Raw genomic sequence first — 21,546 nt, 5'->3', positions numbered from 1 at the left:
ATCGCTCCCGCCATAGGAATGTGGAATCCCCCACTACTGGCTCAGGGCTGTAAACGGGAGATAAGCACCGCAATATTTTGTTGTGTAGATATTCGGATGGGGGGGGGGGTCGCCCCCTTCTCGCCCCTCGCCCTCCCTCCCCCAATCGAAAACCTCCCTACTGCCCCCTGTGGTATGGAGCCCTCTGCTGCAATTAAAAGCCATGCGCTTGGTGTCTACATATTCACGTCGGTGATATTCGCCACGACGAAGTAAAAAAATGACGATTCTGTGTGGCGCATTTACACCGTTTTGTGTCAACCTCGGTAGGACCCATATCGAACGGAGAGGGCCCTTGTCGATAAACGCCCGGCAGTTTACCATCACGGGTTCAAGCATGATGATGAGACGCGGAATGTGTGGGCTGCGCGGTGGGGTGGACGCGTGCGCTTGGTTGATGTCTCGAGGCATCCGTGCGTGCGTGTACGCACCCCCCCCCCGTTCCACCAATCTGCCAGTCCACTTTATAAATGAGGGCCTTCCGTCACCGGGTCACGGGGGGTCATATCACCATAGCTCCCTACGCAGCAAGTCAGTGCGGGTTTTGCAAACGCGGGTAGCTTATTAGTGGCGTCATAGAAGTACAGTACAACAATTATATATATTTTCGCCGTACTGCCAACCACACGGCTATCACGCTCGGGATCAAATCGGGAGGAAAACCGAATGAAGTTGTTTTTTTAGCAAAGTTAATCCGAGCGACACAAAGTTGATCCGAGGGACACAAAGTTGGTCGAGCGACACAAAGTTGACCGAGCCGACACAAAGTTGGCCGAGCGACACAAAGTTGATCCAAGCGACACAAAGTTGGCCGAGCGACACAAAGTTGATCCGAGCGACACAAAGTTGGTCGAGCGACACAAAGTTGATCCAAGCGACACAAAGTTGGCCGAGCGACACAAAGTTGATCCGAGCGACACAAAGTTGGTCGAGCGACACAAAGTTGGCCGAGCCGAAACAAAGTTGATCCGAGCGACACAAAGTTGACCGAGCCAACACAAAGTTGGTCGAGCGACACAAAGTTTGTCGAGCGACACAAAGTTGGCCGAGCGACACAAAGTTGATCCGAGCCAACACAAAGTTGGTCGAGCGACACAAAGTTGGCCGAGCCGACACAAAGTTGATCCAAGCGACACAAAGTTGGCCGAGCGACACAAAGTGTGTCGAGCGACACAAAAATGGCCGAGCGACACAAAGTTGGTCGAGTGACACAAAGTTGGTCGAGCGACACAAAGTTGGCCGAGCCGACACAAAGTTGATCCGAGCGACACAAAGTTGGCCGAGTGACACAAAGTTGGCCGAGCGACACAAAGTTGATCCAAGTGACACAAAGTTGATCCGAGCAACACAAAGTTGATCCAAGCGACACAAAGTTGATCCAAGCGACACAAAGTTTGTCAAGCGACACAAAGTTGGCCGAGTGACACAAAGTTGGCCGAGCGACACAAAGTTGATCCAAGTGACACAAAGTTGGCCGAGCGACACAAAGTTGATCCAAGCGACACAAAGTTGGCCGAGCGACACAAAGTTGACCGAGCCGACACAAAGTTGATCCGAGCGACACAAAGTTGATCCAAGTGACACAAAGTTGGCCGAGTGACACATAGTTGATCCAAGCGACACAAAGTTGATCCGAGCGACACAAAGTTGATCCGAGCAACACAAAGTTGGTCGAGCGACACAAAGTTGATCCGAGCAACACAAAGTTGGTCGAGCGACACAAAGTTGGCTGAGCCGACACAAAGTTGGCCGAGCGACACAAAGTTGATCCGAGCAACACAAAGTTGATCCGAGCGACACAAAGTTTGTCGAGCGATACAAAGTTGATCCGAGCGACACAAAGTTGACCGAGCGACACAAAGTTGATCCGAGCGACACAAAGTTGGTCGAGCGACACAAAATTTGTCGAGCGACACAAAGTTAATCCAAGCGACACAAAGTTGATCCAAGCGACACAAAGTTTGTCGAGCGACACAAAGTTGATCCGAGCGACACAAAGTTGGTCGAGCCGACACAAAGTTGGCCGAGCCGACACAAAGTTAATCCAAGCGACACAAAGTTGGCCGAGCGACAAAAAGTTGGTCGAGCGACACAAAGTTGATCCAAGCGACACAAAGTTGGCCGAGCCGACACAAAGTTAATCCAAGCGACACAAAGTTGGCCGAGCGACAAAAAGTTGGTCGACCGACACAAAGTTGATCCAAGCGACACAAAGTTGATCCAAGCGACACAAAGTTGGTCGAGCGACACAAAGTTGATCCGAGCGACACAAAGTTGGTCGAGCGACACAAAGTTGGCCGAGCCGACACAAAGTTTGTCGAGCGACGAGCCGATCCAGCGACTGCCTTTCACGGTGAAGAGGAGGATTGTATTATTTACGCTGCGCTGTCATCTCTCTCCGCAGAGCATCACGCGTGCGTGGTGGTGGTGGTGGTGGAAACCTGCCTGGGTATTTTGTGCCACCAAACACTCCCCATTGGTGATGGAGCGGTTGGGGAGAGAGTGGAGAGTTTCCCATACCTGGACAGTGTGCTTATGACCAGGTCCGGTTTGACAGCAGAGGTCTCACTCCGAATCAGTCAGGCGGCATTATATATTCATCGGCTGCGCAATGCTGTGTGGAAGCTACCTGGTGTGTGGCTCTGCACGAAGCCACAGTCATGCCCTCCCTTCTCTATGCTTCTGAAACGTTGATCCCTCTAATGGAACATCTGCGCAGGTTAGAAACATTCAGGCTCGTATGCCTACGATCCATCCGGGGTTTAACCTGCAGGCTAGATTGTGTGAGCAGCTGACAAATCCTTGGAAGATCTGAACACATTCCCATCAGTAAGCTCCTCTGGCGGGCAGGCTGCATTGGCTGGGTCTTGTAGCCCGCATGCCCAGTCACTGCATGCCCAAGCAGCTTCTGGTTGGCCAAATAGAGGGGGCTAAACGGGCACGACATGGGATGGAGAATAGATGGCCTGATGCGGTACGGGAGAATGTGGAGCTGAGTGGACTTGGCGATGACTGGTCCCAGCGGTGTCAGAATCGGCCTCTGTGGAGGAGGCTCTTGAAGGATGCTACTGGGCAGTTGGAGGCAGTCGCCCTCCAGCAACAACGGAGGGCAGAGGAGCGACGCTCACAACAACGAGCGGAGCGCCGGGCGGCTAAAATACAGTTGGTGCATCTACCAGCCGTCTCAGTCAGCCACCCCATGGCACCAGGGTCTGTCCCGAGACCTCCTGTCAGCAGCGAGTCTTCGACACTTCACGTGGCCTCAAAGTGCACCTGGCCTGGCACAGGCGCCGTGGTGACGTCACCGTCACTTAGTGGCGAGCATTGGTTTTGGTGGCAACTACTCGAGTGTTTTCACGCGCTCGCTCTCGACTGCAGAGACAAAGATCCCCCGTATAGCCTGGGGAGACTGTTGGGGCAAGTGCTGTTAGCGAGCACCTATGAAGGCCAGAAGGGTATACACGAGGGGGTGGGTGGCCAGCACCACGCCCGGCCGCCTTTGTCTCCCCAGTGGCGATGTTTACACACCGCACCAGGTATGCATTTGAGGCTGAGTCGACCTAGGGGAGGCACAGGACCGGTTCAGATGATCGTCACTTGGTGTTGGCCGTGAGCGGGAATCGAACCCGGGTCGCCAGGTTCGTAGCGCAGCGTAGCGCTAACCACTACGCCACCGCTCCCCACACACAGACACGAGCTGCAGTCTGCCACCACGTCTCTCGGTCGAGGTGTCCGCGATTGTTTCCAAACAACAGGCGTCCTCTCTCCGTCACGACAATTCGCTTTCAGCCTGGTGCTTAGCTTCTCATCGCTACCGCCATCACAACCACAATCGTCATGACCTCCGTCACTCTGGAACGAATTGACCAAACATCCCTATCCCGCGGGATCGCGGGAATCTACGAGCCTCTGAAGGTAAATAAACACACAAAGGGCATTCCTATGATTTCATGTATTTATTATCGTCATTATTTCCAGTGTTTTCCCCTTCACGGTGTCATACGTGTGACAGGCGTTGTCACGAGCGTGCCGGCTGCTCTAAAATGGATGTCAATTACCCTGCGCTGTCACGATTACACGACTGTCCCCATCATCATTATTATTACTGTTCCGCTTGTTCACCCACGAAAGCCTCGCTGAGTCTCAGGAGGCTTTCTCAGGAGCGTCCTGCCAAGTGTCGCAGTTGGGAGGCGAGGGGTGGGGGGGTGGAGTGTGGGGCGATTGCTCTACGATTTTAGTATTTTTTTTTTTTGCCGAGTAATTTAATCTTTCTTTCGGGGCCAAATTTGGACCGTGACGCCAGCAACGCACGGCCGATTCTTCTCGGAACGACGTCGCGTTATCTTGCACGCCCCGCCGTGAACGAGACCGTTGCGTGGCATTCACGGCGAATACACCCGCGGCATTAACCAGGTTCGAACCGCTTGCGATAAGCGGCGATTGTTTCGTTTCACGGCATTAATCGTCGGAGCGGGCAGGCCATTGTGATCTGGTTTCATGCCCCGGGGACAAACTCCTCCGTTATCCCCCTGGTGCGTGGGGGCCCCCTCCGGCTCGTGGGGGCCCGGTGCAGTTGCACCGCCTGCACAAACGGTAGCTGCGCTATCGCTCCCCCGCCACTACCCAGCGCCCCCACCAGAAACCGAACCGCCACCCCATTTCGCTCCCTCCCTCCCTCCCTCTCCCGTCTCCATTCCTCGCGCTCCCTCCTCTCTCCCTCCCACTCTCTCCCTACTCCACATTTTTTTTATTTGGCCCTGAAGGGATCACGGGATGGGGAGGGGGTGAGGGTGACGGGGGGGTGAGTGTTGTGATGCACAGTGCACTGCACCTACAGCCCCCATCATCCATCCCTCACCCTCCCTCCCCCACCCCCATCCCGTATCTCTCTCCCCATGCGGGATGCTCCAACCCTCATCCCCAGCATCACCCAAAGCTATCTCCTCCCTCTGCTGTGCCTCTCTCTCCCTCCCGCCCTCCCACTGGCAGGGTTGAGTCCTTGGGAGAAGTCGAGGGGGAGAGGAAGAGGAGGAGGAGGAGGGGAGGGGGTGGAATGGAGGTGTGGGTTTGAGAGCTCCCGAATCTCGCTCCATCAAAGGGAATCGCATCTCCTCCCCCGCCGCGCGGCGCGAGGGGGCCACGTTTGATAAGCGCGACCGAGGACTCGCCCGGCCCACGCGCACACAGCCGTCATCACTGCCGGGATGGAGATGCTGCTGCTGCTGATGATGATGAATCCCTATACGACAAACATGGTCACGGTAGTCGTGGTGATGATGGTAATGATGATGATGATGGTCATCACTTTACTTGTATCCGGCCAGGTGGTTGGTGGTTTGACTCAGCCCATCGGCCTCCGGGGCGGATAAATTGAGCACCGTCTTGAGGGGAAGTCAACAACGAGCGAGGTTGACTCATCCCCGTCAGAGTAATGTGGAATTTCCACAACTGGCTCAGGGCTTGGTTTGTGTGAAGTGGGTGCCCAGGACCGAGTCAGACGTCACATGCCACGGATATTTCTTGTGGCAACTCAGGTAGGCAGGCTGTGATGGTGCGCTCCGCGTTCGACTGCGCCACCATAGATATATCTCTCAACCAGCCATGATCCATCCGCTGCTGGATGATGAAGGCCTCACCATCCTGCGACGTAACGATCCAGCCGGTGCCTGCGCACCACGAGGCGATGTGGTCCCTCCATCTCCCCGGGTGGGAGGGAGGGAGGGAGGGCGTCCTCTCTCGGAAGCGTTCCATTCCTTGGTCGCCGTTCCGTTATTCGTCTCGACCGTCGTCCACTTCGAGCTGAGACGCGTCCTGCCCGCGCCGTGTAACCGCCTACACCGGCGTCGCTGAATACTGAACATTTTGTGGCTTAACCCCCATTCATTTATTTTTGTCTGTCGCCCGCCAAACCTCACTCGCGAGTGTTTAATTTTCATCATAGGCGATGTGACGATGTGTTTGTATTTTTTTTTCCTGTGCGCGGGGAGCGGTGGCGCAGTGGTTAGCGCGATGCGCCAGGGACCCGGCGCCCCGAGTTCGATTTCCGCTCACGATCCTGGGCCTCCCCTCGGTCGACTCGGCGTCAAATGAGTATCTGGTGCCGTCTGTAAACATCGCCATTAGGGAGACAAAGGCGGCCGGACGTGATGCTGGCCACCTAACCCTTCGTGTGCCGTACCGACCTTCATGGGTGCTCGCTAACAGCACTTGCCCCAAGAGCCTGTTAAGGGTTTACGGGGGATCTTTGTCTTTACGTGCGAATCATTCTCAGCTGGCCCCGAACAGCTGGTGTGTAAGTTGGGCGCGTTGTGGGTTTGTGTCCGGCCAGCGGTGAGGTGGAAGCCGGTGTCCAGCCCTGCTGGCTGCTACTCTATGACACAATACAGTACAGATCTCCTTCTCATATCTCTCTCTCTCTCCACATACGTAGATTTTTTTTTCTTCAAAAAGCTATTTCCCTTGCACAACCCATCAGCCACACGACCGTTCCGCAGGTAAATAATATATTTTTGTTCCCCAGTAGCATTGACTTAACACGAGCGAAAAGTCTGTACCGGTTTCGGTCTGTCAGTGTCTCATCAGCAGAGTCTGGCTGAAGAGCACAATGCTCTTGGCTTACTGCCGCAGCAAAATCACCGCGACTTCACGTGGCCCGCGTTCGTAGTTTGTTTGAATGACGCTCGCTGAGCACAGGGCCCAAAGGACCCAAGGGGGCAAGCGGCCAGCAACTAACAGCACCCTCATCGAAGTTGTAGTAGATAAGAGAGCGTAACCAGTGCCGGATGAAGCTAGTGCGGGGCCTGTAGCATGATGTTATGAAGGGGCCCGAAATTAACAAAAGACACGTGAATATTAAAACACGTAAATATTTTACTCGCACAGTAAAGTAATTGTATTTATTCATTTGCTATACAGCCAGATAATACGACAAATCGAAAACCTTAAACAGCCAGTCGTTCATTAAAAGTTGAAGGCGGTATAGTACTATAGTAATAGAGCAAGTGCAAAATCACTGAACCGTAAGTGATAGCTTGAAAGCGTTTAGCGCGAGCAATTGCTACTTGTGCTACTAGAATCATCTGAGTGTAACGCATGAGCAAGGTTATTGTCGCACGAGCTTGGGCACAGAAAAGAAGGAAAGGTATTCCCAAGTAGAGCTGTAGGCACGGAGAAGCAGAAAGAGGAGTTACATGACCTGCAGTGTGGTGAGTGGGTGAGTGGTAGGTGAGTGGGTGGATTAGTGTGTTGTTGTGACCTGTAGTGTGGTGAGTGGGTGGATTAGTGTGTTGTTGTGACCTGTAGTGTGGTGAGTGGGTGGATTAGTGTGTTGTTGTGACCTGTAGTGTGGTGAGCGGGTGGGTGAGTGTGTTGTTGTGACCTGTAGTGTGGTGAGTGGGTGGGTGAGTGTGTTGTTGTGGCCTGTAGTGTGGTGAGTGGGTGAGTGAGTGTGTTGTTATCACCTGAAGTGTGGTGAGTGGGTGGATTAGTGTGTTGTTGTGACCTGTAGTGTGGTGAGCGGGTGGGTGAGTGTGTTGTTGTGACCTGTAGTGTGGTGAGCGAGTGGGTGAGTGTGTTGTTATGGCCTATAGTGTGGTGAGTGAGTGTGTTGTTGTGGTCAGAAGTGTGGTGAGTGGGTGAGTGAGTGTGTTGTTATCACCTGAAGTGTGGTGAGTAGGTGGGTGAGTGTGTTGTTGTGGCCTGTAGTGTGGTGAGTCAGTGGGTGAGTGTGTTGTTGTGGCCTGTAGCGTGGTGATTGAGTGGGTGAGTGTGTTATTGTGACCTGTAGTGTGGTGAGTGAGTGGGTGAGTGTGTTGTTGTGGCCTGTAGTGTGGTGAGTCAGTGGGTGAGTGTGTTGTTGTGGCCTGTAGGGTAGTGATTGAGTGGGTGAGTGTGTTATTGTGACCTGTAGTGTGGTGAGTGAGTGGGTGAGGGTGTTGATGTGGCCTGTAGTGTGGTGAGTGAGTGGGTGAGTGTGTTGTTGTGGCCTGTGGTGAGTGAGTGGATGAGAGTGTTGTTGTGGCCTATAGTGTGGTGAGTGGGTAAGTGTATTGTTGTGGCCTGTGGTGAGTGAGTGGATGAGAGTGTTGTTGTGGCCTATAGTGTGGTGAGTGGGTGAGTCTGTTGTTGTGGCCTGTGGTGAGTGAGTGGGTGAGTGTGTTGTTGTGGTCTGTAGTGTGGTGAGTGGGTGAGTGTATTGTTGTGGTCTGTAGTGTGGTGAGTGAGTGGGTGAGTGTATTGTTGTGACCTGTAGTGTGGTGAGTGGGTGAGTGTGTGGTTGTGGGCTGTAGTGTGGTGAGTGGGTGGGTGAGTGTGTTGTTGTGGCCTTTAGTGTGGTGAGTGAGTGTATTGTTGTGACCTGTAGTGTGGTGAGTGAGTGGGTGAGTGTGTTGTTGTGGCCTGTAGTGTGGTGAGTAAGTGGGTGAGTGTGTTGTTGTGGCCTGTAGTGTGGTGAGGAGTGAGTGTGTTGTTGTGACCTGTAGTGTGGTGAGTGAATGGGTGAGTGTGTTGTTGTGGCCTGTAGTGTGGTGAGTGGGTGAGTGGGTGAGTGTGTTGTTGTGACCTGTAGTGTGGTGAGTGAGTGGGTGAGTGTGTTGTTGTGGCCTATAGTGTGGTGAGTGAGTGGGTGAGTGTGTTGTTGTGGCCTGTGGTGATTGAGTGGGTGAGTGTGTTGTTGTGGTCTGTAGTGTGGTGAGTGAGTGGGTGAGTGTGTTGTTGTGACGTGGAGTGTGGTGAGTGAGTGGGTGAGTGTGTTGTTGAGGTCTGTAGTGTGGTGAGTGAGTGAGTGTGTTGTTGTGGTCTGTAGTGTGGTGAGGGGGTGAGTGTGTTGTTGTGGTCTGTAGTGTGGTGCGGTTACAGGAAAGGGCGGTCCTGCACAGATGCCATATTTTCTGTCCGTCTGCTACAGCAGAGGTGTAGGGAATTCCAACAAGACCTACATCTCTGCTTTATTGACCTGGTCAAGGCCTATGATACCATCAGTAGGCCTGGGCTCTGGGTCGTTCTTCGTGCTTTTGGAGTACCTGACCCTCTGCTCACGATCATTAAGGACCTTCATGATGGTGAGCGGGCCCGGGTAAAACTACGTGGCCGGGAGTCAGAGCCATTCCCTGTACACCTTGGGGTGCGACAGGGATGTCCTCTGGCTCCCACATTATTTAACATCTATTTTGACCACGTAGTTCATGAAGCCTTCAATAGCTGTACCGGGGGAATCTCCATATGGTACAGATATAATGGGAGGCTAATCGATGCCCGGGTGCGGTCAAGGGATGGCTCCCTATTGCTCAACCACGTTATGTATGCTGATGATTTGGTAATAGCTGCTAAGTCAGAGGAGGAGTTGGAGACGCTGCTGCTGAGACTGGAGCGTGCCACTAAGAGGTGGGGCCTTACCATCAGCCCCACCAAAACTAAGCACCTGCCTGGGTATTTTGTACCATCGGACACTCCACCCCCACAACTCCCAATCGGTGATGGGGCAGTTGTGGAGAGAGTGGAGAGTTTCCCATACCTGGGCAGTGTGCTTATGACTGGCTCCAGTTTAACAGCAGAGGTCTCACTCCGAATCAGTCGAGCGGCAATATCTTTTCATCGGTTGCGTAACGCTGTGTGGAAGCTACCTGGTCTGTCGCTCCGCACTAAGCTTCAGGTCTTCTCGGCCACGGTCATTCCCTCCCTTCTCTACGCTTGCGAAACGTGGACCCCCCTAATGGAGCATCTTCGCCGGTTAGAAACATTTAGGCTGGCCTGCCTACGATCAATCCTGGGTTTAAACAGACTGGATTGTGTGAGGAGCTCACAAATCCTTGAAAGATCTGGGCAGGGTCCCATCGGTGAGCTCCTCCGGCAGGCAAGGCTGCCATGGCTGGGTCATGTAGCCCGCATGCCCAGCCACCGCATGCCGAAACAGCTTTTGTTTGGCCGGATTGAGGGGGCTAAGCGGGCGCGGCATGGGCTAGAGAAGAGATGGAGTGATGTGGTACAGGAGGACGTGGAGCTGAGTGGACTTGCCGATGACTGGTACCAGCGGTGTCAAGATCGGCCTCTGTGGAGGAGGCTCGTGAGGGATGCTACTGGGCAGTTGGAGGCAGTCGCCCTCCAACAACAACGGAGGGCGGAGGAGCGACGCTTAGAACAACGAGCGGAGCGCCGGGTGGCTAAAGCACAGCAGGTTGGCACAGTAGAGGGCACAGGTGGTGCATCAGCCAGTCATCTCAGTCAGTCGACCCGTGGCACCTGGGTCTGCCCAGTGACCTCCTGCCAGCGGGCGTTCGACACTTCACGTGGCCTCACGGTGCACATAGCCTGGCACAAGCGTCGTGGTGACGTCACCGCCACTTAGTGGCGAATGGCGGTTGTTGTTGTTGTGTAGTGTGGTGAGTGAGTGGGTGAGTGTGTTGTTGTGGTCTGTAGTGTGGTGAATGAGTGGGTGAGTGTATTGTTGTGACCTGGAGTGTGGTGAGTGAGTGGGTGATTGTGTTGTTGTGGCCTGTGGTGAGTGAGTGTGTGAGTGTATTGTTGTGGTCTGTAGTGTGGTGAGTGGGTGGGTGAGTGTATTGTTGTGGCCTGTAGTGTGGTGAGTGAGTGGGTGATGGTGTTGTTGTAGCCTGTCGTGTGGTGAGTGAGTGGGTTGTTGTAACCTGGAGTGTGGTGAGTGAGTGGGTGAGTGTGTTGTGGCCTGTAGTGTGGTGAGTGGGTGCGTGTGTTGTTGTGGCCTGTAGTGTGGTGAGTGGGTGGGTGAGTGTATTGTTGTGGGCTGTAGTGAGTGAGTGGGTGAGTGTGTTGTTGTGGCCTGTGGTGAGTGAGTGGATGAGTGTGTTGTTGTGGCCTGTGGTGATTGAGTGGGTGAGTGTGTTGTTGTGGTCTGTAGTGTGGTGAGTGGGTGAGTGTATTGTTGTGGCCTGTAGTTGTGGCCTGTAGGGTGGTGAGTGAGTGGGTGAGTGTGTTGTTGTGGCCTGTAGTGTGGTGAGTGAGTGTATTGTTGTGGTCTGTAGTGTGGTGAGTGAGTGAGTGTGTTGTTGTGGCCTGTAGTGTGGTGAGTGAGTGGGTGAGTCTGTTGTTGTGGCGTGGAGTGTGGTGAGTGAGTGGGTGAGTGTGTTGATGTAATCTGTATTGTGGTGAGTGAGTGTGTTGTTGTGGCCTGTATTGTGATGAGTGAGTGGGTCAATGTGTTGTTGTGGTCTGTAGTGTGGTGAGTGAGTGGGTGAGTGTGTTGTTGTGGCCTGTAGTGTGGTGAGTGAGTGGGTGAGTCTGTTGTTGTGGCCTGTGGTGAGTGAGTGGGTGAGTGTGTTGTTGTGAACTGGAGTGTGGTGAGTGAGTGGGTGAGTGTGTTGTTGTAACCTGGAGTGTGGTGAGTGGGTGGGTGAGTGTATTGTTGTGGCTTGTAGTGTGGTGAGTGAGTGGGTGAGTGTGTTGTTGTAGCCTGTCGTATGGTGAGTGAGTGAGTGGGTTGTTGTAACCTGGAGTGTGGTGAGTGAGTGGGTGAGTGTGTTGTTGTGGCCTGTATTGTGGTGAGTGGTTGCGTGTGTTGTTGTGGCCTGTAGTGTGGTGAGTGGGTGGGTGAATGTATTGTTGTGGCCTGTGGTGAGTGAGTGGATGAGTGTGTTGTTGTGGCCTGTGGTGAGTGAGTGGGTGAGTGTGTTGTTGTGGTCTGTAGTGTGGTGAGTGGGTGAGTGTATTGTTGTGGACTGTAGTGTGATGAGTGAGTGGGTGAGTGTGTTGTTGTGGCCTATTAGTGTGATGAGTGAGTGGGTGAGTGTATTGTTGTGGCCCATAGTGTGGTGAGTGAGTGGGTGAGTGTGTTGTTGTGGCCTGCATTGTGGTGAGTGCGTGAGTGTGTTGTTGTGACCTGTAGTATGGTGAGTGAGTGGGTGAGTGTGTTGTTGTGGCCTGTAGTGTGATGAGTGAGTGGGTGAGTGTATTGTTGTGGTCTGTAGTGTGGTGAGTGAGTGGGTGAGTGTGTTGATGTAATCTGTATTGTGGTGAGTGAGTGTGTTGTTGTGGCCTGTATTGTGGTGAGTGAGTGGGTGAGTGTGTTGTTGTGGTCTGTAGTGTGGTGAGTGAGTGGGTCAATGTGTTGTTGTGGTCTGTAGTGTGGTGAGTGAGTGGGTGAGTGTGTTGTTGTGGCCTGTAGTGTGGTGAGTGAGTGTGTTGTTGTGGCCTGTAGCGTGGTGAGTGAGTGGGTGAGTGTGTTATTGTGACCTGTTGTGTGGTGAGTGAGTGGGTGAGTGTGTTGTTGTGGCCTGTAGTGTGGTGAGTGAGTGGGTGAGTGTATTGTTGTGGCCTGTGGTGAGTGAGTGAGTGGGTGAGTGTGTTGTTGTAACCTGAAGTGTGGTGAGTGGGTGGGTGAGTGTATTGTTGTGACCTGTAGTGTGGTGAGTGAGTGGGTGAGTGTGTTGTTGTAGCCTGTCGTGTAGTGAGTGAGTGAGTGGGTTGTTGTGACCTGGAGTGTGGTGAGTGAGTGGGTGAGTGTGTTGTTGTGGACTGTAGTGTGATGAGTGGGTGCGTGTGTTGTTGTGGCCTGTAGTGTGGTGAGGGGGTGAGTGTGTTGTTGTGGCCTGTGGTGAGTGAGTGGATGAGTGTGTTGTAGTGGCCTGTGGTGAGTGAGTGGGTGAGTGTGTTGTTGTGGTCTGTAGTGTGGTAAGTAAGTGAGTGTATTGTTGTGGCCTGTAGTGTAGTGAGTGAGTGGGTGAGTGTGTTGTTGTGGCCTGTATTGTGGTGAGTGCGTGAGTGTGTTGTTGTGACCTGTAGTATGGTGAGTGAGTGAGTGTATTGTTGTGACCTGTAGTGTGGTGAGTGAGTGGGTGAGTGTGTTGTTGTGGCCTGTAGTGTGGTGAGTGAGTGGGTGAGTGGGTTGTTGTGACCTGGAGTGTGGTGATTGAGTGGGTGAGTGTGTTGTTGTGGCCTATAGTGTGGTGAGTGAGTGGGTGAGTGTGTTGTTGTGGCCTATAGTGTGGTGAGTGGGTGAGTGTGTTGTTGTGGCCTGTAGTGTTGTGAGTGAGTGGGTGAGTGTGTTGATGTGGCCTGTAGTGTGGTGAGTGAGTGGGTGAGTCTGTTGTTGTGGCCTGTGGTGAGTGAATGGGTGAGTGTGTTGTTGTGGTCTGTAGTGTGGTGAGTGGGTGAGTGTATTGTTGTGGGCTGTGTTGAGTGAGTGGATGAGTGTGTTGTTGTGGCCTATAGTGTGGTGAGTGAGTGGGTGAGTCTGTTGTTGTGGCCGGTGGTGAGTGAGTGGGTGAGTGTGTTGTTGTGGTCTGTCGTGTGGTGAGTGGGTGAGTGTTTTGTTGTGGTCTGTAGTGTGGTGAGTGAGTGGCTGAGTGGGTTGTTGTGACCTGGAGTGTGGTGATTGAGTGGGTGAGTGTGTTGTTGTGGCCTATGGTGAGTGAGTGGGTGAGTGTGTTGTTGTGGCCTGTAGTGTGGTGAGTGGGTGAGTGTGTTGTTGTGGCCTGTAGTGTGGTGAGTGAGTGGGTGAGTGTGTTGATGTGGCCTGTAGTGCGGTGAGTTAGTGGGGGAGTCTGTTGTTGTGGCCTGTGGTGAGTGAGTGGGTGAGTGTGTTGTTGTGGTCTGTCGTGTGGTGAGTGGGTGAGTGTTTTGTTGTGGTCTGTAGTGTGGTGAGTGAGTGGCTGAGTGGGTTGTTGTGACCTGGAGTGTGGTGATTGAGTGGGTGAGTGTGTTGTTGTGGCCTGTGGTGAGTGAGTGGGTGAGTGTGTTGTTGTGGCCTGTAGTGTGGTGAGTGGGTGAGTGTGTTGTTGTGGCCTGTAGTGTGGTGAGTGAGTGGGTGAGTGTGTTGATGTGGCCTGTAGTGCGGTGAGTTAGTGGGGGAGTCTGTTGTTGTGGCCTGTGGTGAGTGAGTGGGTGAGTGTGTTGTTGTGGTCTGTAGTGTGGTGAGTGGGTGAGTGTATTGTTGTGGGCTGTGGTGAGTGAGTGGATGAGTGTGTTGTTGTGGCCTATAGTGTGGTGAGTGAGTGGGTGAGTCTGTTGTTGTGGCCGGTGGTGAGTGAGTGGGTGAGTGTGTTGTTGTGGTCTGTCGTGTGGTGAGTGGGTGAGTGTATTGTTGTGGTCTGTAGTGTGGTGAGTGAGTGGGTGAGTGTATTGTTGTGGCCGGTGGTGAGTGAGTGGGTGAGTGTGTTGTTGTGGTCTGTCGTGTGGTGAGTGGGTGAGTGTATTGTTGTGGTCTGTAGTGTGGTGAGTGAGTGGGTGAGTGTATTGTTGTGACCTGTAGTGTGGTGAGTGGGTGAGTGTGTTGTTGTGGCCTGTGGTGAGTGAGTGGGTGAGTGTGTTGTTGTGGCCTGTAGTGTGGTGAGTGAGTGGGTGAGTGTGTTGTTATGGTCTGTAGTGTGGTGAGTGGGTGAGTATAATGTTGTGGCCTGTGGTGAGTGAGTGGGTGAATGTGTTGTTGTGGCCTGTAGTGTTTTGATTGAGTGTGTTGTTGTGACCTGGAGTGTGGTGATTGAGTGGGTGAGTGTGTTGTTGTGGCCTGTGGTGAGTGAGTGGATGAGTGTGTTGTAGTGGCCTGTGGTGAGTGAGTGGGTGAGTGTGTTGTTGTGGTCTGTAGTGTGGTAAGTAAGTGAGTGTATTGTTGTGGCCTGTAGTGTAGTGAGTGAGTGGGTGAGTGTGTTGTTGTGGCCTGTATTGTGGTGAGTGCGTGAGTGTGTTGTTGTGACCTGTAGTATGGTGAGTGAGTGAGTGTATTGTTGTGACCTGTAGTGTGGTGAGTGAGTGGGTGAGTGTGTTGTTGTGGCCTGTAGTGTGGTGAGTGAGTGGGTGAGTGGGTTGTTGTGACCTGGAGTGTGGTGATTGAGTGGGTGAGTGTGTTGTTGTGGCCTATAGTGTGGTGAGTGAGTGGGTGAGTGTGTTGTTGTGGCCTATAGTGTGGTGAGTGGGTGAGTGTGTTGTTGTGGCCTGTAGTGTTGTGAGTGAGTGGGTGAGTGTGTTGATGTGGCCTGTAGTGTGGTGAGTGAGTGGGTGAGTCTGTTGTTGTGGCCTGTGGTGAGTGAATGGGTGAGTGTGTTGTTGTGGTCTGTAGTGTGGTGAGTGGGTGAGTGTATTGTTGTGGGCTGTGTTGAGTGAGTGGATGAGTGTGTTGTTGTGGCCTATAGTGTGGTGAGTGAGTGGGTGAGTCTGTTGTTGTGGCCGGTGGTGAGTGAGTGGGTGAGTGTGTTGTTGTGGTCTGTCGTGTGGTGAGTGGGTGAGTGTTTTGTTGTGGTCTGTAGTGTGGTGAGTGAGTGGCTGAGTGGGTTGTTGTGACCTGGAGTGTGGTGATTGAGTGGGTGAGTGTGTTGTTGTGGCCTGTGGTGAGTGAGTGGGTGAGTGTGTTGTTGTGGCCTGTAGTGTGGTGAGTGGGTGAGTGTGTTGTTGTGGCCTGTAGTGTGGTGAGTGAGTGGGTGAGTGTGTTGATGTGGCCTGTAGTGCGGTGAGTTAGTGGGGGAGTCTGTTGTTGTGGCCTGTGGTGAGTGAGTGGGTGAGTGTGTTGTTGTGGTCTGTAGTGTGGTGAGTGGGTGAGTGTATTGTTGTGGGCTGTGGTGAGTGAGTGGATGAGTGTGTTGTTGTGGCCTATAGTGTGGTGAGTGAGTGGGTGAGTCTGTTGTTGTGGCCGGTGGTGAGTGAGTGGGTGAGTGTGTTGTTGTGGTCTGTCGTGTGGTGAGTGGGTGAGTGTATTGTTGTGGTCTGTAGTGTGGTGAGTGAGTGGGTGAGTGTATTGTTGTGACCTGTAGTGTGGTGAGTGGGTGAGTGTGTTGTTGTGGCCTGTGGTGAGTGAGTGGGTGAGTGTGTTGTTGTGGCCTGTAGTGTGGTGAGTGAGTGGGTGAGTGTGTTGTTATGGTCTGTAGTGTGGTGAGTGGGTGAGTATAATGTTGTGGCCTGTGGTGAGTGAGTGGGTGAATGTGTTGTTGTGGCCTGTAGTGTTTTGATTGAGTGTGTTGTTGTGACCTGGAGTGTGGTGAGTGAGGGGGTGAGTGTGTTGTTGTGGCCTGTAGTGTGGTGAGTGAGTGGGTGAGTGTGTTGTTGTGCCCTGTGGTGAGTGAGTGGGTGAGTGTATTGTTGCAACCTGTAGTGTGGTGAGTGGGTGAGTGTGTTGTTGTGGCCTGTGGTGAGTGAGTGGATGAGTGTGTTGTTGTGGTCTGTCGTGTGGTGAGTGTATTGTTGTGGTCTGTAGTGTGGTGAGTGAGTGGGTGAGTGTATTGTTGTGACCTGTAGTGTGGTGAGTGGGTGAGTGTGTTGTTGTGGCCTGTGGTGAGTGAGTGGGTGAGTGTGTTGTTGTGGCCTGTAGTGTGGTGAGTGAGTGGGTGAGTGTGTTGTTATGGTCTGTAGTGTGGTGAGTGGGTGAGTATAATGTTGTGGCCTGTGGTGAGTGAGTGGGTGAATGTGTTGTTGTGGCCTGTAGTGTTTTGATTGAGTGTGTTGTTGTGACCTGGAGTGTGGTGAGTGAGGGGGTGAGTGTGTTGTTGTGGCCTGTAGTGTGGTGAGTGAGTGGGTGAGTGTGTTGTTGTGCCCTGTGGTGAGTGAGTGGGTGAGTGTATTGTTGCAACCTGTAGTGTGGTGAGTGAGTGGGTGAGTGTGTTGTTATGGCCTATAGTGTGGTGAGTGAGTGTGTTTTTGCAGCCTGTAGTGTGGTGAGTGAGTGGGTGAGTGTATTATTGTGGCCTGTAGTGTGGTGAGTGCGTGAGTGTGTTGTTGTGACCTGTAGTATGGTGAGTGAGTGAGTGTATTGTTGTGACCTGTAGTGTGGTGAGTGAGTGGGTGAGTGTGTTGTTGTCGCCTGTGGTGAGTGAGTGGGTGAGTGGGTGAGTGTGTTATTGTGACCTTTTGTGTGGTGCGTACGTGGGTGAGTGTGTTGTTGTGGCCTGTAGTGTGGTGAGTCAGTGGGTGAGTGTGTTGTTGTGGCCTGTGGTGAGTGAGTGGATGAGTGTGTTGTTGTGGCCTGTGGTGAGTGAGTGGGTGAGTGTGTTGTTGTGGTCTGTAGTGTGGTGAGTGGGTGAGTGTATTGTTGTGGCCTGTAGTGTGGTGAGTGAGTGGGTGAGTGTGTTGTTGTGGCCTGTATTGTGGTGAGTGCGTGAGTGTGTTGTTGTGACCTGTAGTATGGTGTGTGAGTGAGTGTATTGTTGTGACCTGTAGTGTGGTGAGTGAGTGGGTGAGTGTGTTGTTGTGGCCTGTAGTGTGGTGAGTGAGTGGGTGAGTGGGTTGCTGTGACCTGGAGTGTGGTGATTGAGTGGGTGAGTGTGTTGTTGTGGCCTATAGTGTGGTGAGTGAGTGGGTGAGTGTGTTGTTGTGGCCTGTAGTGTGGTGAGTGGGTGAGTGTGTTGTTGTGGCCTGTAGTGTTGTGAGTGAGTGGGTGAGTGTGTTGATGTGGCCTGTAGTGTGGTGAGTGAGTGGGTGAGTCTGTTGTTGTGGCCAGTGGTGAGTGAGTGGGTGAGTGTGTTGTTGTGGTCTGTAGTGTGATGAGTGGGTGAGTGTATTGTTGTGGGCTGTGTTGAGTGAGTGGATGAGTGTGTTGTTGTGGCCTATAGTGTGGTGAGTGAGTGGGTGAGTATGTTGTTGTGGCCGGTGGTGAGTGAGTGGGTGAGTGTGTTGTTGTGGTCTGTCGTGTGGTGAGTGGGTGAGTGTTTTGTTGTGGTCTGTAGTGTGGTGAGTGAGTGGCTGAGTGGGTTGTTGTGACCTGGAGTGTGGTGATTTAGTGGGTGAGTGTGTTGTTGTGGCCTGTGGTGAGTGAGTGGGTGAGTGTGTTGTTGTGGCCTGTAGTGTGGTGAGTGGGTGAGTGTGTTGTTGTGGCCTGTAGTGTGGTGAGTGAGTGGGTGAGTGTGTTGATGTGGCCCGTAGTGTGGTGAGTGAGTGGGTGAGTCTGTTGTTGTGGCCTGTGGTGAGTGAGTGGGTGAGTGTGTTGTTGTGGTCTGTAGTGTGGTGAGTGGGTGAGTGTATTGTTGTGGGCTGTGGTGAGTGAGTGGATGAGTGTGTTGTTGTGGCCTATAGTGTGGTGAGTGAGTGGGTGAGTCTGTTGTTGTGGCCGGTGGTGAGTGAGTGGGTGAGTGTGTTGTTGTGGTCTGTCGTGTGGTGAGTGGGTGAGTGTATTATTGTGGTCTGTAGTGTGGTGAGTGAGTGGGTGAGTGTATTGTTGTGACCTGTAGTGTGGTGAGTGGGTGAGTGTGTTGTTGTGGCCTGTAGTGTGGTGAGTGGGTGAGTGTGTTGTTGTGGCCTGTAGTGTGGTGAGTGAGTGGGTGAGTGTGTTGTTATGGTCTGTAGTGTGGTGAGTGGGTGAGTATAATGTTGTGGCCTGTGGTGAGTGAGTGGGTGAATGTGTTGTTGTGGCCTGTAGTGTTTTGATTGAGTGTGTTGTTGTGACCTGGAGTGTGGTGAGTGAGGGGGTGAGTGTGTTGTTGTGGCCTGTAGTGTGGTGAGTGAGTGGGTGAGTGTGTTGTTGTGCCCTGTGGTGAGTGAGTGGGTGAGTGTATTGTTGCAACCTGTAGTGTGGTGAGTGAGTGGGTGAGTGTGTTGTTATGGCCTATAGTGTGGTGAGTGAGTGTGTTATTGCAGCCTGTAGTGTGGTGAGTGAGTGGGTGAGTGTGTTGATGTGGCCCGTAGTGTGGTGAGTGAGTGGGTGAGTCTGTTGTTGTGGCCTGTGGTGAGTGAGTGGGTGAGTGTGTTGTTGTGGTCTGTAGTGTGGTGAGTGGGTGAGTGTATTGTTGTGGGCTGTGGTGAGTGAGTGGATGAGTGTGTTGTTGTGGCCTATAATGTGGTGAGTGAGTGGGTGAGTCTGTTGTTGTGGCCGGTGGTGAGTGAGTGGGTGAGTGTGTTGTTGTGGTCTGTCGTGTGGTGAGTGGGTGAGTTTATTGTTGTGGTCTGTAGTGTGGTGAGTGAGTGGGTGAGTGTATTGTTGTGACCTGTAGTGTGGTGAGTGGATGAGTGTGTTGTTGTGACCTGTGGTGAGTGAGTGGGTGAGTGTGTTGTTGTGGCCTGTAGTGTGGTGAGTGAGTGGGTGAGTGTGTTGTTATGGTCTGTAGTGTGGTGAGTGGGTGAGTATAATGTTGTGGCCTGTGGTGAGTGAGTGGGTGAATGTGTTGTTGTGGCCTGTAGTGTTTTGATTGAGTGTGTTGTTGTGACCTGGAGTGTGGTGAGTGAGGGGGTGAGTGTGTTGTTGTGGCCTGTAGTGTGGTGAGTGAGTGGGTGAGTGTGTTGTTGTGCCCTGTGGTGAGTGAGTGGGTGAGTGTATTGTTGCAACCTGTAGTGTGGTGAGTGAGTGGGTGAGTGTGTTGTTATGGCCTATAGTGTGGTGAGTGAGTGTGTTATTGCAGCCTGTAGTGTGGTGAGTGAGTGGGTGAGTGTAATATTGTGGCCTGTAGTGTGGTGAGTGCGTGAGTGTGTTGTTGTGACCTGTAGTATGGTGAGTGAGTGAGTGTATTGTTGTGACCTGTAGTGTGGTGAGTGAGTGGGTGAGTGTGTTGTTGTCGCCTGTGTTGAGTGAGTGGGTGAGTGGGTGAGTGTGTTATTGTGACCTTTTGTGTGGTGCGTACGTGGGTGAGTGTGTTGTTGTGGCCTGTAGTGTGGTGAGTCAGTGGGTGAGTGTGTTGTTGTGGCCTGTGGTGAGTGAGTGGATGAGTGTGTTGTTGTGGCCTGTGGTGTGTGAGTGGGTGAGTGTGTTGTTGTGGTCTGTAGTGTGGTGAGTGGGTGAGTGTATTGTTGTGGCCTGTAGTGTGGTGAGTGAGTGGGTGAGTGTGTTGTTGTGGCCTGTATTGTGGTGAGTGCGTGAGTGTGTTGTTGTGACCTGTAGTATGGTGTGTGAGTGAGTGTATTGTTGTGACCTATAGTGTGGTGAGTGAGTGGGTGAGTGTGTTGTTGTGGCCTGTAGTGTGGTGAGTGAGTGGGTGAGTGGGTTGCTGTGACCTGGAGTGTGGTGATTGAGTGGGTAAGTGTGTTGTTGTGGCCTATAGTGTGGTGAGTGAGTGGGTGAGTGTGTTGTTGTGGCCTGTAGTGTGGTGAGTGGGTGAGTGTGTTGTTGTGGCCTGTAGTGTTGTGAGTGAGTGGGTGAGTGTGTTGATGTGGCCTGTAGTGTGGTGAGTGAGTGGGTGAGTCTGTTGTTGTGGCCAGTGGTGAGTGAGTGGGTGAGTGTGTTGTTGTGGTCTGTAGTGTGGTGAGTGGGTGAGTATAATGTTGTGGCCTGTGGTGAGTGAGTGGGTGAATGTGTTGTTGTGGCCTGTAGTGTGGTGAGTGGGTGAGTGTGTTGTTGTTGCCTGTAGTGTTGTGAGTGAGTGGGTGAGTGTGTTGATGTGGCCTGTAGTGTGGTGAGTGAGTGGGTGAGTCTGTTGTTGTGGCCTGTGGTGAGTGAATGGGTGAGTGTGTTGTTGTGGTCTGTAGTGTGGTGAGTGGGTGAGTGTATTGTTGTGGGCTGTGTTGAGTGAGTGGATGAGTGTGTTGTTGTGGCCTATAGTGTGGTGAGTGAGTGGGTGAGTCTGTTGTTGTGACCTGGAGTGTGGTGATTGAGTGGGTGAGTGTGTTGTTGTGGCCTGTGGTGAGTGAGTGGGTGAGTGTGTTGTTGTGGCCTGTAGTGTGGTGAGTGGGTGAGTGTGTTGTTGTGGCCTGTAGTGTGGTGAGTGAGTGGGTGAATGTGTTGATGTGGCCTGTAGTGTGGTGAGTGAGTGGGGGAGTCTGTTGTTGTGGCCTGTGGTGAGTGAGTGGGTGAGTGTGTTGTTGTGGTCTGTAGTGTGGTGAGTGGGTGAGTGTATTGTTGTGGGCTGTGGTGAGTGAGTGGATGAGTGTGTTGTTGTGGCCTATAGTGTGGTGAGTGAGTGGGTGAGTCTGTTGTTGTGGCCGGTGGTGAGTGAGTGGGTGAGTGTGTTGTTGTGGTCTGTCGTGTGGTGAGTGGGTGAGTGTATTGTTGTGGTCTGTAGTGTGGTGAGTGAGTCGGTGAGTGTATTGTTGTGACCTGTAGTGTGGTGAGTGGGTGAGTGTGTTGTTGTGGCCTGTGGTGAGTGAGTGGGTGAGTGTGTTGTTGTGGCCTGTAGTGTGGTGAGTGAGTGGGTGAGTGTGTTGTTATGGTCTGTAGTGTGGTGAGTGGGTGAGTATAATGTTGTGGCCTGTGGTGAGTGAGTGGGTGAATGTGTTGTTGTGGCCTGTAGTGTTTTGATTGAGTGTGTTGTTGTGACCTGGAGTGTGGTGAGTGAGGGGGTGAGTGTGTTGTTGTGGACTGTAGTGTGGTGAGTGAGTGGGTGAGTGTGTTGTTGTGCCCTGTGGTGAGTGAGTGGGTGAGTGTATTGTTGCAACCTGTAGTGTGGTGAGTGAGTGGGTGAGTGTGTTGTTATGGCCTATAGTGTGGTGAGTGAGTGTGTTTTTGCAGCCTGTAGTGTGGTGAGTGAGTGGGTGAGTGTATTATTGTGGCCTGTAGTGTGGTGAGTGCGTGAGTGTGTTGTTGTGATCTGTAGTATGGTGAGTGAGTGAGTGTATTGTTGTGACCTGTAGTGTGGTGAGTGAGTGGGTGAGTGTGTTGTTGTCGCCTGTGCTGAGTGAGTGGGTGAGTGGGTGAGT

General features: G+C 52.7%; 1 protein-coding gene across 2 annotated transcripts in view; it reads right to left on the bottom strand.

The window, feature by feature from the left end:
- The window catches only part of LOC116958305 (nucleolar protein 4-like), a 372,491-nt gene that overhangs the window by 126,085 nt on the left and 224,860 nt on the right, over window positions 1-21,546 (bottom strand). The window lies entirely within an intron of this gene.

Source organism: Petromyzon marinus, chromosome 3 (assembly GCF_048934315.1).
Source record: "Petromyzon marinus isolate PM22_M1 ecotype Great Lakes invasive population chromosome 3, UKy_Petmar_22M1.pri1.0, whole genome shotgun sequence".
NCBI classification, from domain to species: Eukaryota; Metazoa; Chordata; class Hyperoartia; order Petromyzontiformes; family Petromyzontidae; genus Petromyzon; species Petromyzon marinus.
The sequence above is the reverse complement of the archived record's forward strand: the minus strand, read 5'-3'. Positions and strand labels throughout refer to the sequence as shown.